This window comes from Culex pipiens, chromosome 1 (genome assembly GCF_016801865.2).
Source record: "Culex pipiens pallens isolate TS chromosome 1, TS_CPP_V2, whole genome shotgun sequence".
NCBI classification, from domain to species: Eukaryota; Metazoa; Arthropoda; class Insecta; order Diptera; family Culicidae; genus Culex; species Culex pipiens.
Window position 1 is genome coordinate 20,127,603 of NC_068937.1, and position 11,790 is coordinate 20,139,392.

Sequence of the window (11,790 nt, forward strand, 5' to 3'; positions counted from 1 at the left end):
TAATGTCACTCAGTTTTCTCAGCACTGGCTGAACCGATTTTGACCAAACCAGTCGCATTCGACTTGGTTTAGGGTCCCATACGGTGCTATTGAATTGTTTAAAGTTTCGATAAGTAGTTCAAAAGTTATGTATAAAAATGTGTTTTCGCATATTTTCGGAAGATGAATAAATGGCAGTAAACTGAACCAAACATCATCATGTTATACATCGTTATTTAGGTAATTGAAAGACCTTTCCAACGAGTCCACAACATTGAAGATCTGGCAACCCTGTCTCGAGTTATAACCACTTAAGTGATATTTATGTACTTTTTTGTAGCCGGATCTCATTTAAATGTATGTAAACAATGTCCGGATCCATCATCCGACCCATCGTTGGTTAGGTAATCGAAAGACCTTTCCAACGAATCTACAACATTGAAGATCTGGCAACCCTGTCTCGAGTTATAACCACTTAAGTGATATTTATGTACTTTTTTGTAGCCGGATCTCATTTAAATGTATGTAAACAATGTCCGGATCCATCATCCGACCCATCGTTGATTAGGTAATCGAGAGACCTTTCCAACGAGTCCACAACATTGAAGATCTGGCAACCCTGTCTCGAGTTCTGACCACTTAAGTGATATTTATGTACTTTTTTTGTAGCCGGATCTCACTTAAATGTATGTAAACAATGTCCGGATCCATCATCCGACCCATCATTGGTTAGGTAATCGAAAGACCTTTCCAACGAGTCCACAACATTGAAGATCTGGCAACCCTGTCTTGAGTTCTGAACACTTAAGTGATATTTATGTACTTTTTTGAAGCCGGATCTCACTTAAATGTATGTAAACAATGTCCGGATCCACCATCCGACCCATCGTTGATTAGGTAATCGAGATACCTTTCCAACGAGTCCACAACATTGAAGATCTGGCAACCCTGTCTCGATATATGGTCTCTTAAGTGATATTGATGTACTTTTTTGAAGCCGGATCTCACTTAAATGTATGTAAACTATGTTCGGATCCACCATCCGACCCATTGTTGGTTAGGTTATCAAAATACCTTTCCAACGAGTCCACAACATTGAAGATCTGGCAACCCTGTCTCGAGATATGGCCACTTAAGTGATATTGATGTACTTTTTTGAAGCCGGATCTCACTTAAATGTATGTAAACTATGTCCGGATCCATCATCCGACCCATCGTTGGTTAGGTAATCGAAAGACCTTTCCAACGAGTCCACAACATTGAAGATCTGGCAACCCTGTCTCGAGATATGGCCACTTAAGTGATATTGATGTACTTTTTTGAAGCCGGATCTCACTTAAATGTATGTAAACTATGTCCGGATCCATCATCCGACCCATCGTTGGTTAGGTAATCGAGAGACCTTTCCAACGAGTCCACAACATTGAAGATCTGGCAACCCTGTCTCCAGTTCTGACCACTTATGAGCCCTTGAGTGATATGTGTGTTTTTTTGGATCAAAATTGTGTCCAAATCCATCATATTACATATCATTCATTGTTGGAATAGAGTGAGGAAGGCACCAACCACATAGGTGGATTAAGTTAGTTTTTTGAATAATGGTCTAAACGTCATTTTTCCAAAAACCGATAGTGGGAATCGATAAAAGTCTACTTTTAAAATTCGAAATTCGTGAAAAAAGGGAAGTGACAGGTTGCGTAAAATGACGAATATTTTTGTTCTTGTTTTTTTTTTGTTAGGACAGATTTTTTTTTACGTTATTTTTATTTTAAATTATCCATGTAGAGCTGGAGTAATATTCCTTTTCAATAATCTGAAAACAATTATGTAAACTCTAAAGAGTGCGTGGTTGATGTTGTTGTTATTTATTCTACAAATTTGTTTCTGGTTCTTTACTCTTCAACAATAAACGATGATGCTTATCCAGTGCGAATAATCCTGTCTCTTCAAAAAAAAGTTGATAAAAAAGTTGCAACAGAAACCCCCACACGCGCAAACACGCTTTCCTTTCTTTTCTTGCTGGTGGTGAAAAAAAAGCTCTCCAAGTTTTATCCTGATCTCTCGGATCTCTGGCAGCGTGTGTTTTGGCGGTGCTGCTGTTGTTGTTTCGTTCCGGGGAAAAAGAAAAATAGCACACAAATGAACTGCCGGCTGCCACCATCATCACAGTCAGTGTGGATTCTGAAGGGAAAAACAAACAACTTGAACCTAGAGAGCCTATATGGAGAGGCGAAATGTCACTCTCAGGGTTCCAATCGAACTGTCAAATCGGGGTTCCAATCGAGCAACAAGGTCATGTAAGAACAAGGTCGGAATCAATTTAAAATCATTTTGGCAAAAAAACGAGACTTATAACAATCAAAAGTATTGTAAAACTGTTGTTGATGATAATCTGATAGTTTTTGTTATGTTTGTGCTTGTTCGGTACAAGAAAAGTGCCAGCACCAAAGAAAAACTACAAGTTTTTCAACCTTAAATTTGAATGACTTTGAGTGTTTGAAATTTCTCCCAGAACATTTCATTTCCCTATGTAGGTCCCTACTTGAACCAACCCCAACAATGGGGATTTAGACTTGGAAATTGCATCACTTGCTGCTGACGTTGAATTCGGTGGAAAATTTCTTTGTATTTTGTTAAATTTTCAAACTCTTATTTTGAGAGAACATTTTTTTTTTAAATTTTTAAACCAAAATTAGCAAAATGCGTCGTCATTTTTCGGAAAAGTGCTCTTTTAAATCTTTTCCATTTTTTTTTGTCGTTTCGAGAAGGTGGCACCGGCAGAACAAAACGCGAAATTGTATTTACACAACCGGTTTCGTGTCTTGTGTTTGGCAGACGATGATGGCACGTTGGGAAGGGGAAGTGGTGAAGAAACAACTACTGCCGGAAATGGGTGTCCTTTTTCCCGGTTGCACTTTTGAGATTCGGGACGGGACGGGAAGCACTTCAAATTTCGCTCCTGGGAAACGCTGGGGCTGGTTTGGTACAATTGCCTGGGGTGAATTGTGGAATTGTTGCACAAAGTTTAAATTAAAGATTAAAAAAAGAAATTCTAAAACAATAAATTTTAAAATTTGTATGACCCTTCTCTAATTTGTTTGATTTTTTTCAGCGTTGCCAGACTAAAAATATATTGATATCTCTTGGCAGTGTATCCAGTCACGCGATTTTTTTTAAATAATATTTGACAATTAGGCAAAAAATAATGTTTGCCTTTACAATAAAAAAATACATCATTCTTTCTTTAAAGTATCAGAAAAATTCTACTAAAACGGCAATTTTTCATGACAGGGTTGCCAAATTTGTCATTCACCTTGAAGGACCAAGCGCCTATCAACAATATTTTCAAAGGTACAAAATTTTAAAAATTTCTTCAATGTTACCAATTTAAAAAAAACCTGATCAGTCGATTGTAAACTGAAAACATTTCATGCTATTTTTTTTTAAATATTTTTTGAAAAGCACATTTTCAAGTTTTTCTTAAATATGTTTTTATAGATTCTTCTTTTTTTTTTGCAAGTTTTGTAGAAATTAAAAGTGGAATCAATAATCATGCGTCATGCCTCAACCATTTTGGGATTCTTCTTTTTTTTTTTGAAGATAAAAATTAATTCAGGAAGTTCGGTGTCTGATTTATTCCAAAACTTATATACTTTGAGACCCACACGGTGACAATTGTGTTCCAAAAATTAGAAATCTCGATTAATAAAAAAGATAAATAGAATCAAGTGTTAAAATTCGTGAATTTATTGTTTGTATTTATGATCCAAATATTTAAACGATTTTAAGAATTATTAAATATTTGACGAATTTCACTGCCTTTTTACATATAAGGTAGATTTTTATTGAAGGATTAGTGATTTTTTTTACATGATTTTATTTTTCATTTGTATTTTTTGTGCTTTATGCTCGTTTCAGCATTACTTTATGAAATCTCTAAAAAAATACATCGTTTTTCCGTTATGTCAAATTTTGTCTTTCCCCCTTAAAAATTCTACAAAAAGTTAGGATACAAAATATAATTATATAATGTTCAATTTTGCAGTAATGAAAAAAGATTTTTTTTTAAATTTTTAACTTTGAGATCACAGACCGTTAGAAAAAAAAATTTCATTGGTTTATTGATATTTAGCCAATTTTCAAAAAAGCATAACTGAATGAATTCATAAATCACTATGTGATACTTTTTGCTTCAAATTTAGAAAATTTTGTTTATAATTAGTGATTTAATTTTTTCCCTATATTTTTTTTCTAAAAAATAATCATTAAAGGTTAAAAAATCATAAAAAGTTTAAGTAACAACATGTTTGTTGATAAGAAAAAAACAAAAACAAATTTCTTAGGTTTTTTTTTTCAAAATATTCTCTTCGAGGCAGGCACTTATGTTTTGTATGACAAAAATGTTATCTTTTTTTCTAAAGAAATACCTTGAAAGTGGCTACAACTTTGAAAAAATGAACTGTTACTTAGTTAAATTCTAATATTTTAGATATATTTTGTTTTAAACAAAAAAAAAATGTTTTAAGTAGTACTTTAAGTGGTTAAAAATGAAAAAAAAGAATCTTTATTTTTTCCGTGTACTTATTAGTGTGTTACCTGAATAGACAACTTTGCCGAAGACACGAAATCGATCAGATATTCTATTCTCAAGATACACGGAGAACATACGCAAAACTGCATGAGGACTGCAAATAATGATAAATGTTTTTTTTTGTGGTAAAAAATATTGATTGTTGAACTAAATTCATAAAGTCATTTGAAATATATATTTTTTCTTAGTGATTCCCTTGATTTTTTTTGTGAATACCTATGGGTAAATGACTTTAGATAAAGCTTGATTTTCAGTTATCGAAAAACTTTAATATCGAAAAAATCCATTCGATGTTCGTTCTGAATAAAAAAAATTTTTTTTAATTTTTTTCAATTAGAACAAACATTGTTTTATTCGATAAAAAAATAATTTGTAAAAAAATAAATCCAACAAATGTTGGCTTCAGTTATTGCAAATATGTTAGAGCAATTCCATGTCAAATAGGGAATCGGTTGTACCCGACCCTCTCCGTTTTCAATGAAACTTTGTAGACATGTTATCCTAGGCATATATAAGCCATTTTTGTGTATATGGCGCCAGTAACACTCGATAATGACATTTTAGAAGGGCGTACGTGTTTTCAATATTTTTGTATTTCGTAATTTAAATATTGCTGTATCTCGAAGCCGTTGCATCGTATCAAAAAGTGGTCAAAGACAAACTTGTAGGAAATTTGACGGGCTTTCCGAAAAAAAATACACTGAAAGAAAAAAACACTCCACTTTTATGAGATTTTTTTGATTTTTAAGTTTAAAAGTTAAATTTTAAGGTGCACAGAAAAAAATCAATTCTCGTAATCGTGAATTAAGTTCACGAATGTGAGATCCACGAAGGAATTTATTCATGAGTATGGTGCATTTGCACCATAAACGTGAATATATTCCTTCGTGGTTCTCATAATCGTGAACTGACTTTACGGTTTCGAGAATTGATTTTTTTCTGTGTGAGCCCATGATTTTTTTTCGCTCAAAATTTTTGTGAAAATCTGTAAGCCCATACATCCAATTGAAATGTGGTCAAAGACAAACTTATGGGAAATTAGACGAGCTTTTCGGTAAAAATATTTTCGAAACTGAAAAATCAAGTCCGTCATATAGAAATTGCCAAAAACCATCAAAAAACCTATTTTTTCAACATTTTTATTTTTAAAACCACTGTAACTTCACAAGGATTGGAATCAGGACAATGGGCAATATGGAGACTTTTATGTAAAATTGTCTGGAGAATCGACTCTCGAGTTCGGTTTTTGAAAATTTTGGCGTTTAGAGCACTTAAAAAAACAGTTTCAGTAAATGATTTTTGTATTGTTTTAGGTGAGTTGCTCCATCCTGCATTTTTCGTGAATCTTTTTGTAACATCTTAGGCTATTTTCACAAAAAATTTGAGCGAAAAAAAATCGTGGGCTCACCTTCAAATTTAACTTTTAAACATAAAAATTGAAAAATCTCATAAAAGTGCATGTCTACAAAGTTTCATTGAAATCGGAGAGGGTCGAGAAGAAAGTACCTAAAAAATTCCTGTTTTGGGCTGGAATTGCTCGTTAAAAGATTTTTACTTTCAAACATTTCACATAAAATAAGTGGTAAAACATAAAATCTTATCAAACTGTTTTTTTGTTAAAAAAATTAAAGCAGTTAAATACTGACAACTAGATAAATCAACATTAATTAAATAACAAAATTTACAAAATTCAAAAGGAAACCTAGCATTTTTTTTACGACTTCCTAGATATTTTAAAAACTATTTGAAAGAATATCAACAGCAATCATATTTTAAAATAAAGAATAAAATTTTTAATTTAGTTGTCTTTAACTTTTTGTCATTTGAAACGAAGTATCAAAAACCTATACTTTTGCCAATTTTAAAAATAAACAATGAAATTACAAATATTATTAAGCTTTCGGTTATTTTTCAAAGACCAATTGTTTATGTTTCTAATCGGAATCAAAATAATGAGTGCTTTAATTTTTAAAAAGAGAATTTGCTGTTATATGTCTGTTTTTCGAAAATTGTCAATAGTTTTATTGTCTTTAAATTAATTTAGATTTTTTCAATGGTTTTATAAAGAGTTTTTTGTTTCAAGTTATTCTTTAGATTATTTGAGATTCTGGAAAATTCGGGAATTTCAAAATGGGATTTGAGTGGTCACCCTGCAACTGGTATAAACGTATGCAAATCAAGTGAGGGAAAATGTGAAAAGAAGTTTTTTCAATATAAAATTAAATGCAACACGCAAAGTATGGGAATTTGTTTAGGGACCTAAAATGACTAAGGCTTGTCATTTGTAAATTTTATACCGCAAGACATTATTGCCACATTTTCCCTTGTCTAATTATTTGGACCAAGGAACATTCCGACCAATTTTGAGCCATTTTCAAAATTGAGTTTAGCTTTGATTTGGAATCACTGTTGTAACTAACTCGGAGCGTTTGGAACGGTATGTCCACGCCTCCTTCCTCCCCTGATGATTCTGGATGTAGGTGGGTTCCGTTCGCAGCACCTGTCTCCTCTTCTTTATTTATTGCAGTTGTTCAATTTGGCTTGAACTACAGCATTTAGAGGTTTAAAATGCATATAAAATTCATATCAAGAGAGAAGCAGATTTTGAATACATTTTTTTCAAAATTGTTGAGTTTTAAAAATAAGTTTGTGATACAACACATTTTTGATTGAATATTTGAAACTAAATTTGAAATGAAAGAGAAAACAAATCTGTCAAAGAAGATTTTTTTTCCAAAAAAAATAAATCTTATTTTTGTCAACAATTACCAAAATTACCCCACTTGAGGCTGCCGCCGGTTGGCTAATTTATGCCATTTACGGGGTGCAGCAACCGACCGCGAGGGAATTAATCTGCTGCTGCTTTCGGTCCCCGCAGCAGCCCTGGGACCAAAGCTCTGCGTCGATGTGTACTCAGCTGGTTCAAAATCCGGTGAAACAAAACACTTGCGCCTCCTCCCCCCCTTTCACCGTGAAGAGATAGCGGGTGGGGAGGGAGTGTTTATTTAAATTTTAATTTGTAAAAACGAAGGTAGTTAATTTTTTATAATGACTATTTGCCTTTCGCCTCGCGATGGATTTTTTTCTCGGGGAAGTCCTTGGTGTGGTTTCTTCCTCGTTTGGAAAGACAAGCATTTTTAGGGGTAGGATGTTTGAGCGAAGTAAATCTCGGTCCTTAACATCTTGTCGAATTAAATTTGGGAAAAACTGCCTGTGGGAATGTATGTTGAAACAGGTGGGCGTAATTTCGAATGAGGTATGTGAAGTTTTTCAATTTAAACTTCCGTTGGAATTTGCTTGTTTTAAAAACAAGTGTTTCCGTGGTGTAGTGGTTATCACATCCGCCTAACACGCGGAAGGCCCCCGGTTCGATCCCGGGCGGAAACAGCTAGTTTTTTTATTTTCCTTGTAGATCTTTTGATCTCGCTGGTAATTTTACCACTTTTATTAAATTGTATTTGATTGTTCGACAAGAATCAGGCAAAATTAATATTCACACCAAAAATTTCCTCAAATTTTCACTAAACAATTATTTCACTCACTCTCTCCCCCTTCGTAAAAAGCAACCTTTTCAACAGAACACTAAATAATGCACTGAAAAAAAGAACCAAGAAGCACAAACTCATGGTTCTGTGTGCGATCAAATGCACTGCCATTGATCAGATTTGTCCTGTCAGCAGATTCCTGGCCAGCAGGCCTGCTGGCAACGGTTTTTTTTTGCTTTGAATATTGTCAAGTAACTTTTAGTGCGTCCATCCCGGGAATTCCCGGGACAAAAATCCCGGGATTTTTCCAAAACCGGGAATTCCCGAATCCCGGGATTTTTATAATTTGTCCCGGGAATTCCCGAAATTAAAAAAATAATCATATTTTGGTCTGGAAATTCAGATTTGCAACAAGTAGAACACTTAAATACTAAGTAATCGATAAGAAGCATTAAAATAGATAAACAGTTGAATACTTAGTAATCGATAAAATGCATTAAAATATTTATTCGGCAAATATCAGCATTTATTTGGCTTATTTGGGAAATTTATTATAATTTTATTTAACAGGTCCGTGAAATTTAATTAAATTTAATTTTTTTTCTTTTTTATTTTTTTTACGTATATTTACGATTTTATATTTGAAAAAAAAATCTCATATTAAATTATTTTTAATCAAACACCTGCATCTGGGGCAAATAAGGACAAATGTGACAAATAAAGGCAGGTATTTAAGCAGAAAAAAATGCATAATGTTTTGGATCACTTTGGTTAAAACAGGAACAGAACTAAACAATTAGTACACCGACTTCCAAATGTATTGCTCTAAAATCTCCTGGACCTATTCAAATTTTAGTTCCGATTTCCCCGGTTGTTGATAGTTACTTGAAGTTAATTTATAAAATATGTTTTATATGTGAATTCAAAACTTATCTAAAATTTTACATTGACTTGTATCATTTTATTTGTTGTCGTTTTTTTTTGTTTTTTAGACATATAAATGAAATTTTTTAAGTTGTTTTACTCATGTCATATAAAAAAAATATTTAAGAGAAATATTTTTATAAAGACTTATGTAATTTGAATCGCAAATAAATAATGAATCATATTGGAATTGAAAACTGTAGTTTATTTAAAATCCAAAACAACACAAAAAAAATTATCAATTAATTTTAATTTTAGGCTATTTAAAAACATTCGTCTTTGTTTCGATTGAAGTGTAGATTATCACCAATTAATATTTTTAAGCTTATTCTAGGATTTTAAGCTTGAAAACATAACAAATATAATGAAAACATAGATTTTATTACTGATACAAAAATTTCCCGGGATCGAACATAATTTGTATCAATTTGTACTAAGAAAAAGAAAAAAAGTCAACTATTTCAAGAAAAAATATATTTACAGAAAAATTAGTGACGTTCCATGAAATTTGAACAGTTTTTTCGTGGTTCCCATTTTCATGAACGTTTGTTCACGATTTTCGGAACTCATTTTTCTCCGTGTATGATTTTCTCAAGTACCGTAAACCGGGGTGACTTTGATAGGATTTCAATTTGTTTTTAGAATATTTTTCAACAGGTAAGGTTTTTCTCAAGATTATTATTTTTAAAACATGTACTGGGGCAGGCCACACAAAGTCCATGCACAATTTTGGAAAAAAAGTTTTTTCAATTGTGTTTAGTAAAATAGTTACGTTAAAAATTCTTAGTTTTAATTCCGGGGTGACTTTGATAGTCATAGTTTTTCTTGTTAAAATCATATTTAAGATGTTCAAACTTTATTTGTACGTTAAATGTACCATCACTAAAGTAGCTGATATAGTTTGCAAGGAAAAAAATCAATGTTTATGTTAAGTTAACTATGTTTATAAGCTTTTTAACAAAATAGATATAAATTTTAGGTAGAATTGTTAAAAAGTCGGAATTTTGCCTGAAATTTGTTAAAACTAGTTTTGTTTATAAAATTATCGATTTATATTGCATTTTATACTGAATTCGAAGCACGAATCACAAGTTTTCACATTTTATATGAAATTTGTTCAATCAAAAATGCCTATAAATTTGAAGTTTTTTTTAAACTGTGTTTCAAAAACAGATAATACTTATTAAACCTTCTCCTAGTGGAAAATTGTCCAAAGAATCCGAAAATGCATTTCGTTTTCCGATTAAAAATCATGATCATTGAGAAAATCATGACACTTTGAGAAGTTTAAAATAATGACTTCCATCAACATTTTCTTAACTATAGTTAACTAACTTTATAAACCTTTCAAAAATTTATGAAAAGTTCTTCTTGAGGTACACTTTGAACACTTCTCTACCACGGTCAGTATGTTTCTGAACCATTCCTTACGTATTTTAATTGTACTTTTCATTTTGCGGAAAAATCGCAAACCTATCAAAGTCACCCCGGCTATCAAAGTCACCCCGTTTTACGGTACATAGAAAATTGACACAAAAATAAACATTTGCGCATTGAGAGAATAGAGAGTCTCAAAACATTTTTAACTCGCAAAAGAACTTCGACAACACAAATAAACATGCATCTCTTGGTTTTCATGAACTATTCGTGCACGATTTTAATCTTAGTTAACAAAAAAATAGTGTACAGGTGTTTGATTTACATTTCCCTCTATTTTTTTAACCAACAAAATAAAATTTAGACTACAGACTAAACAAACATTGAACATATTTGATGAATCTTAGGGTTCGTTCAAATATTACGTTACACAAATAATTGGTCCCTTTAAGTCTATCTCTTCAATGTTACAAAATTAAAAAACACAATCAAATTTCATCAATTTAGTGAAGCGTAATGCAAATGAGCAATTCTCTACGAAATCGGTCTTTTTTCTTCAATTTTAATTTTTGTATTTTTTAATCCGGCTGAAACTTTTTTGGTGCCTTCGGTATGCCCAAAGAAGCCATTTTGCATCATTAGTTTGTCCATATAATTTTCCATACAAATTCGGCAGCTGTCCATACAAAAATGATGTATGAAAATTCAAAAATCTGTATCTTTTGAAGGAATTTTTTGATCGATTTGGTGTCTTCGGCAAAGTTGTAGGTATGGATACGGACTACACTGGAAAAAATAATACACGGTAAAAAAAAATTTGGTGATTTTTTTATTTAACTTTTTATCACTAAAACTTGATTTACAAAAAAACACTATTTTTAATTTTTTTTATTTTTTGATATGTTTTAGAAGACATAAAATGCCAACTTTTCAGAAATTTCCAGGTTGTGCAAAAAATCACTGACCGAGTTATGAATTTTTTAATCAATACTGATTTTTTCAAAAAATCGAAATTTTGGTCGTAAAAATTTTTCAACTTCATTTTTCGATGTAAAATCAAATTTGCAATCAAAAAGTACTTTACTAAAATTTTGATAAAGTGCACCGTTTTCAAGTTATAGCCATATTTAAGTGACTTTTTTGAAAATAGTCGCAGTTTTTCATTTTTTTAAATTAGTGCACATGTTTGCCCAGTTTTGAAAAAAATATTTTTGAAAAGCTGAGAAAATTCTCTATATTTTGCTTATTCGGACTATGTTTATACGACCTTTAGTTGCTGAGATATTGCAATGCAAAGGTTTAAAAACAGGAAAATTGATGTTTTCTAAGTTTCACCCAAACAACCCACCATTTTCTATCGTCAATATCTCAGCAACTAATGGTCCGATTTTCAATGTTAATATATGAAACAATTGTGAAATTTTCCGATCTTTT

The 11,790-nt window shown here is 31.8% G+C and overlaps 1 non-coding gene across 1 annotated transcript; it reads left to right on the plus strand.

Annotated features, from left to right (window-relative positions):
* The first annotated feature begins 7,884 nt into the window (after positions 1–7,884).
* Trnav-aac (transfer RNA valine (anticodon AAC)) lies at positions 7,885–7,957 on the plus strand. The gene has a single exon. It is a non-coding gene; the product is annotated as a tRNA-Val (tRNA).
* The last annotated feature ends 3,833 nt before the right edge of the window (positions 7,958–11,790 follow it).